This window comes from Phoenix dactylifera, unplaced genomic scaffold (genome assembly GCF_009389715.1).
Source record: "Phoenix dactylifera cultivar Barhee BC4 unplaced genomic scaffold, palm_55x_up_171113_PBpolish2nd_filt_p 000007F, whole genome shotgun sequence".
In the NCBI taxonomy this organism is placed as follows: Eukaryota; Viridiplantae; Streptophyta; class Magnoliopsida; order Arecales; family Arecaceae; genus Phoenix; species Phoenix dactylifera.
This window is the reverse complement of record NW_024067666.1, coordinates 3,933,597-3,942,011: the sequence shown is the minus strand read 5'-3', so window position 1 is coordinate 3,942,011 and position 8,415 is coordinate 3,933,597. Positions and strand designations below refer to the sequence as shown.

The following is an 8,415-nucleotide window of genomic DNA, read 5'->3' as shown; positions in this document are numbered from 1 at the left end:
ATTTGTATGAATATTAATCTCTATCTTAGCAATATATTGTATTAACAGTATTGTATAGATAGGTAGGATAAACTGAAACAAGCAAACATCTATGCAAGACAAATGTACATGCAGCCTGACTGATAACTCTTTTTCTTGAGGGAACTTATTAATGAAATATATATTAATTCATGGTGATTGTTGAAATATGTTTTAGTTATAGATTATACTGAGAATTAAAATAAGTGGGTGCAAAAGCTTAATAAACAGGCAGATGGTAAAGCACCATCAGTAGAGTTCATAACAAGCAGTACTGTCTGAGTAGAAGACTGGGTTCTTTGAGTTGCTGCATCAGGTGAATGGAGCATGATATGTAGATAAGAAAGCGGTCACAATGGACTGCAGTGCATTGCCAACATCAAGAATATAGCAGCTGTGGATCTCGAAGTAACTGGTCAAGCAGTGGACAGAGATAAATCCTGTCAGTTGGATGATTAGAAGATGGATCACTCTTCCTAGACTTCTGGTTCTTGCCTAGAAAGCATTACCCTCTATCTGTTATCATTGTGAGTTGGAAGTAGCAATAGAGAGAAGCAAGTTGTTATAAAGAGCTTTGCTTGCTCTGGTCCCAGCCAAAGACCTATCTAAGGAAGCATCCCTCTCATGAACACTAGTGCCTGGCTCTGCGTTCGCTGTGCTCTGATTCCTGGACTGTTTTGCTGTCATCATATATTCTGATACTAAATACATTTCCCTTCTTACAATGCAGTTTCATATTCCAAACCTTAATCGCTCATATACATGTTTTGAAGGAGACAAGATTCTTTGAATGTGAACTCATGCAGCCCATGAAACATTACAAATTAAGGCTGCTTCTTACAAGTGTGGGAGATTAGAAAAAGGAAAAGGTTTGCGCCCCACTCCACCTGCATCTCTTTTGGCGATGATAAGGTTCTGGTCCGTCTTCAGATTGGCCTGGGCAGGGCCGGGCTGGGCCTATATATCCACAATCACTTCTAATAATGTTGTAGGTCGTTTGAACTTGTAACAGAATATAAATAAAGACTTAGTTATCTTAATGCCAAGGTCTGGAAAACAGGGTGAGAGAGGCTGCAGTTAAATGCACAGTAGAGTTATTTAACTTTGGTACCGCAAAATGCAGTTCAAAATATTATTGTGATTGAGTTATATTGGGCTAGCATAAGAGAGCTCCACTTGACATCTTTAGCCCCATGGCCTCAGTTAACACTTGCAAGACTACCTACAAACTTTGTATAATTATACCACTTAAACTGCAACAACCATGCCACTGACTAAAGTACTTGTTTTAATTGACATATTGATAGCCCTTTCACACAAAAAAGCATCATTCTTTTACATTTCTTTTTTTTTTTCATACTTCAACTATATTAATCATTTTCAACTTTTGCTCATTTTATAAAATACAGCTTTAGGGTTTTGTGTGAAAATTTGGAAAAGTGCACTCAATCCGGATAAGCTAGTCATGTCTGAATTTGGATCTTGCTGAATTTAGCATTCACATAGAGTCAGTTGAAATTCAAGGTCTCAGGAATGTATTTCAAAAATTATTATTTGTAATGTTATTTCTCTCAGAAAAAATCATGTCTGAATTTGAATCTTGTTGAATTCAGCATTCACATGGAGTCAATTGGAATTCAAGGTCTCAGGAATGTATTTCAAAAATTATTATTTGTAATGTTATTTCTCTCAGAATTTTTCCTTTCTTCATTAAAACAACCTATGATTATGGAGCAATTGAATACATAAATGACTAGAATATTCATAATTGTAATATCATTTGCATGTTTATGAGTCTAACTGAGTTTAACCTAGTATATGATATTCATAACATTTGAATCAAACATCGGGTGATGACATATATGATTTTTGTATGAATACATAATGGACAAGCATTTGCAAATTATTTAACAAAAAAACTGTTATAATTGAACTCATGTATCAGGTCTCCAGAGTGATATCCATATTGGATCTAATTTTTTTCTGGAAGTTGAGTGGATCAGCAGGCTGTTAGCCTCCATTGCCACCCTACTTGTGGTTGGTACCCAGTAGACATTAGATTATACAAAGCAGGAAGCACATCAACAAATCAACAAAGTGAGAGAAAACAAGAAACAATGCCACTGCAGACATCAAAATTATATAAAATTAGCAATTAAAAGTCAATAAGACATCAAATATTTTATAAAATTAGCAATTAAAGTCAATAGATATCAAAATACTATAAGTTGCAGACATCAAGCTGCAAAATGTCACTTAGGTTGGTAAAACACTAGTTGGATGATAATTCCATTTCCTTGATTCCCATCATGCATCCACCAGCAGGCATCCTCATTACAGACATAAGCATTGATGTGAGCATCAGCTTGACACCCCTCTTCCACCAAAACAACACATACAACCGAAGCTACTTTATACTGCTCAAGTCTTGCTTTAACACCTTCCAAACTTTATTATGGTTTACAGGACGCAATCTATAAAATAAAATTAAGCTAGACAATCTGTTTCCGAAGATCATATTCAACAACCCAAAAAACTTCTTTTCTTAGGGTACATCTAAGGTACCTCTGAGGATATGATAAATGAAGGCATCTGCATTATTCAATTAGTAGCACTACAAACTATAACGCATGGTTGCAAGAATCTTTAATAAACATTGAGTTTCACTTCCTGCATGGATATGGAACAATTATAGGTGGTCCCAATGATAGAGTGGACTCACATAAAGCTCAACTCTTTGTGCAATAAAGTTCCCCATTTATTCATAAAACATTCCATAAAGGACCAGAAAGTCAAAGCATAGGTAAACTATTACCAAAGGCAAAAGCAAGAAAAGCCTAGTAGATGGTACTCAGTAGATTAGTAGTGAGAAGACCAGCTTGCAGCACTGTCAACCCTTGGCATGCCTGATTCCTTCTTAGTTTCAGCATCAATCTCATATGTAGCCCCGCACACCTGCCCTTAGCTGTCAACCCTTGGCATCAAGGTTCGTCATCTCGGTACTGGACCTCGTATCGGTGCCATACTAGCACAGTATCGATACGGTACAGTATGGAACTTTTTGGCATACCGAGTGTATGTATGCCACCTATACCGAGTGTCGGTACCGAACTGGTACTCGGTATGCCATCCGTACCGAGTGTCAGTACCGAAATGGTATGGTACGCCATATATATTTTCCGGTTCGGGCCAGCATAGCGTACCATGCTTGGCATGAACTTCACCTCACTCAAAAGATGTGCAAAACTCTGCAATCCCCTTGAGGTCGTGAAGAAGCAACTGGTTGAAACATCACAAAATTACTAAGGCCATATATGGAATAGGAAACAAAGCTCACTATGGGACTTGATAGCTTTATTATCTATAACTGTTTTCTGTATTATACCTTCTGGGAATGGTGCAAATGATTTTCCACAGATATTTTTTATGATATCCACATCCTCAAAAAGAACAACATGGTCTCCTGAATCAGTTCCCCAGTAAAAGGGAATGCTACCATAACATTGCTAATAATGTTAATAGGTGAGAACCAAGTGAAGCAAAAAAATTACGAAGGATGTGGACATTGCCTCTGAGGATCACTGACAAAGTTAAAATGAGTGAAACAGAGATTAAAAAAGGTTTTTTTTAATAAAAAAAAGGAGGAAAACATGAATTTTAAACATCAAATTGGCTATTGATTCCAGTTGAGGGAAAGCAAAATAATAATGAGACATAATAAGAATAAAAAGAACATGACAATCCCCATTCACCAACTGTTGGTACAAGGTTTACTACTTATTTGTCCTTTGTATCCATCATTCACTAACAACATATAATGGTGGACATTTGTTTGTAGTAATGTACATGTATCTTCAGAAATGGAAAACAGCTATATGAATTTTACAGAGAAATAGACTTCTGTACTTGAGTGCAGTGCACCCCTTGCATGATAAGAACTGCCTCTTATTCTCAATACCCCTAGAAACGACACAAGAAGAAAAGCCATCATACTAAGCATTAGCCAAGCAAGTTCAGTTTTTCCAAGATTAATAACTCAATTCTCAACAATTATATAGTGTTAGACATCCATAAAAGTTATGAATTTTCATACCACCCTTGATAATGCTCATAATGCAGATCAGCATAACACTAAAAATAAGCAATATCAGATTCCAAGACTACCCTAGAGGAATGAATTCCGATACTCAGCTCATAACTGATAATCCATAATCTTGATCATATTCAAAATACTAAATTTGAGCATCAGGCAAAAAACCATAAGATGTTTGACTTAGATGGTCATAGGTTGTGAACTCAAGCAACAAACAACTTGGATTAATTAAAGACCTGTACAAGGAAAATATCAAGAAATCATACCTGCTTCACTTGATGGTGCAAGACAGAACAACTAGCAACTGGTTAGGTAAACAATAACAAAAAATCGCAATGATGAGTCTTCCACTGCCATATGTATCTACTAGGTCAACACTTAAAACATATTGCCTGCCATTTGTTAGGTGGTAAAAAGCAGAACATCAAAACTAGGAAACTCAATAGATGTGCAGGATAGCAAGGCTTAATATTTAACCAGTACAATAAAGAACGGTTTGCCTTGCTAGTGTCACCTAATGAATTAATGGGGTAAAACTCCTCAGCTAAAGTATAGATAATATTGAGAAGCTAATTATCATGAAAAGTTCTCAGTTTTAGGGATGAAAGCTTAATTCTAAAGGAGGAGGTATTGAAAATTTAATTCGTAAAGTTTAAAATTACTGGGCTACCAAGCTGGCCTTGGTGTGAAATGGTCAATTCAAGTTAAATACCTTGTATGGGACAATCAATAGTTTCAAACCAAGTATTCTTGGTGGAAATAACATGCCACAAGCTTCAAGCCAATTAATCTCCTTCGAATGATGTGCAAAATTTGGTACTCCATCCATAGATGATCCACCTACCAACCTTAAATTTGCTATGTTTTGTTATTTTATGTTTGAATTGGATGCCATCTTTCTTAAATACTTCATTTAGACATAAATATACTGATCAAGAACATAACCAGATACCTGACACAACAACTTATACAATGGATGCAAATCTGCCATCTAATTATGAGAAGAACTGTGGCAACTTCGAGTCAAATTTCAGAGTAACCTACGTTATTAATATATAGCCAAAATAAGATAAATAAATAATATTAAGATAATGTTTCAACATAAAGAGGGATGATGCAGATAATATTTAAGTTTAAATGAAAAAAGTTTCATCCTACGTGCTTTTCGTATGCAATCAAGAGATTAAAAATAGCTCTTCATAACTTGAATCCTATGTAAAGCGATCGCATGGTAATTAGCAATGTCTACGAACCACTCATAACAGACGATCAACGTCGTTTTTTATCCAGTCCACAACCAATGTTTACAAAAAGTAGCGTCACACAATTAGTTCATAAAATCGACAGAATTATAGAATTTTAAAGCAAAAAATAGTTCAGATGGAGAGAGGCTGAAAACAACACTCCTTGATCAAGAATAACAAAAACTAATTACACAAACGTTACCCCAAAAAAAATCGCAAATACTAAAAATTATATATAAAAAAATTCTAGATTTTGCTTTCAACTTTCAGTGTACTCAAGAAACTGACATAGCTGACATGAAGACATTCATTCATAATTATTTCATGGTAGAAAAATAAGAAAAATTTGATCTTTGATCATTTCCAAGATTAAGCCTTAAGAAAGGTCCCTCCTTTATATCTCTCTCTCGATCTCTGTCTATATATTTCTTTTCTTTTTAATAATTACCTGGGGAGGAGGGGGTTCTGCTTCTCCACCATTTACGCCATGGAACCGGAAGAGCCGAGTCTTATGGTCACCGCCCCGTCGCGAGTGGCTACGAAGTGGTCCGCCAGGGAGGCCACTTCGCCGACGCCGGCCATTCTCCCCCGGCCCCGACTCCATGTTCCGCAGCCCCTCGGGGCTCTTCGCCACCGTCCGATCGAACACATTCAGCATCCTCCACCGTCGATCCGATGCACCCAAACTCCGAATCCTTCTCTCTCTGGAATTCTGATCTTACTGCGGAGTTCTGGAGGGGATATATAAACCGATCGGTTTGCGCTTGAAGGGAGGATGGATTTTACGAGGATCTGATTTCCAAATATACCCTTGCATTTGGACGGCATAATGCGGCTGCATCGGGGCGTTTGGGAGCGAAATAAATGGATAGTGGTAGGGGTAAGAGCGGAAAGAGAGCGGCAAGATTCTTTTTGGTATCTTAATGGCGTTATGAAAGAAAAAAAATACTTAATAGAAAGTTATGTTAGATTTAAATGAGGGCGATTAGTAGTACTATAAAAAGAAACGAATAATTGGAGACATTAGTGTTTTAGCAGGATTAAAAAAAGAAAAGAAAAAGAAAATACTTGTAGCCAATTGTCTATACAAAAGGAAAAAAAAATTGATCCACACAATGCTGCCATAATATCTCAGTATCCTGAACAATCTATACATGTATGTTGATTCTGAAAGTTATGTTAGATTTTATATCATCTCGCAAGTTTCCATATTTTATAAAACCTAAATGGTAGAATTCAATTATAAGAATATAGTAAATTATACCATTCTTATTGAAAACATGGTTTTTTTATACAGGCTCATAAACCAAAAGTTGGCTCATGCAATAATTTAAGCTTAGTATATAATTAGAAATACAATACAATCAAAGTTCCATGACGGACGGACGGCTCCCGTAGAAACAAGCCTATATATATTGGGTTATGATATCTCTTCTCATAATAATTGAAAATTTTCAAATACAGAAGAGAATGGGTTAGTCGTTTCTTATGGAAGAATTTAATATCGGCAATATAATTTAGCAATTAATTGGTATGCTTTTATTTTATGTACTACTGTTCTATGTATCATCATTATCGATCCCGATATTAAAGTTTTGCTTACAAGTTATGCATATCCTCTCGTACTATGTGACATAGCATATTTTTTATAGATATAATCTTTTTTGAGATTAGGAGGAACTAATCTCCATCTACCATCCTATGTCCGCTCACCTCTCAAGGTTGGATACTAGTAGTGAAGTGGTCTAACACCTGCAAGCCTATATTCTACACAATCATACAGAAGATAGAGATAACATGTTAGAAGTGTCCTACCATGCATTTTCAATATATTTTACATGGAGAGGCTCATTTGCAGACTGGTCAAGGAGAGCACGGACCACCCCCTGATTCGGGACATAGGCATGATGATGAGGGATAGGGAGGCCTTTCAGGCCAAGCATGTATTCAAAGAAGCCAATGGAACGGCCGATTGGGTGGCTGCCTACGCGGTTGACCACTCATGATACATCTTTTGGTCAGAAGAGGAGCAGCTGCCATTAACACTCCACGAGCTAGTGTATTTTGATTTTATTGGATGTATTCGTACACGCACGGCATGAAGAACCCGTCTAAGCAAAAAAAAAAAAAAAAGAAGAAGAAGAAGAAGAAGAAGAAGAAAGAAAGAAAGAAAGGAGGAGGAGAGTGCATCCAAGTCTCTAGATATATACATGCAAGGAGAGTGCTATTTGAAATTTTCTGAGGCATCGGGTTTATATACATGAAATTAGCAGCCTCCTAGTAGCACATGAGCAAGTAATTTGCACACGCACATTATTTAGACAAAGACATTATTTTTGAAATGTTTCTTATATCAAAGATATTTATAAAATGTTTTAGCATCAAGTTCTACTTGTTTTGAGTTAATTCAACTCAATGCCGCCGCCTGCTGTGAAAGTTCTCATATTTACATATAATATTACTTTTTACCTGCCAATAGTGAGTTCAAGATGGCTTGGGCTGCGAGAGCTGAATCCCAAATCGGGGTGGCTGCGAATGCACTATTGGTTCGACCAGTGACGGAGGGGGAGGTGCGAGAGGCTGTCTGGGCATTGGGCGAGGACAGGGCTCCGGGCCCAGATGGCTTCCCTCCTTTCTTTTTCCGGAGATATTGGAGTATCGTTCGGTTCGCAGTGGTAGAAGCGGTCCTGTGTTTCTTTAGTCGATCAGGTATGCCTGATGACTGGAAGGCCACTTTTGTCACGCTTATACCTAAGCGAACGGATGCGTCCGAGCCGAGCCATTTTAGACCGATCAGTTTGTGTACTACTTTATACAAAGTGGTGGCAAGAATACTGATGGATCGTATGAAGCCTTTTCTCTCCGGCATTATTTGTCAAGAGCAAGGTGCTTTTGTTGGAGGTAGGAGCATTTTCGATAACGTTATGGTGGCCCAAGAGATGATGTGGGATCTTCGACGGGCCCCGAAGCGTCGAAGCCTGATGGCTATCAAGCTGGATATGGAACGAGCTTATGATAGAATCAGGTGGAGTTTTCTTAGGCGAGCTTTGGAGAGTCTGG

The 8,415-nt window shown here is 37.3% G+C and overlaps 1 long non-coding RNA gene across 1 annotated transcript; it reads right to left on the bottom strand.

Annotated features, from left to right (window-relative positions):
- Positions 1 to 1,851: 1,851 nt before the first annotated feature.
- Positions 1,852 to 6,098, bottom strand: LOC103704510. The gene is made up of 2 exons (XR_603626.3): positions 5,804 to 6,098; positions 1,852 to 3,978 (listed from the first exon to the last, which is right to left on the bottom strand). It is a non-coding gene; the product is annotated as an uncharacterized LOC103704510 (long non-coding RNA).
- Positions 6,099 to 8,415: the final 2,317 nt, after the last annotated feature.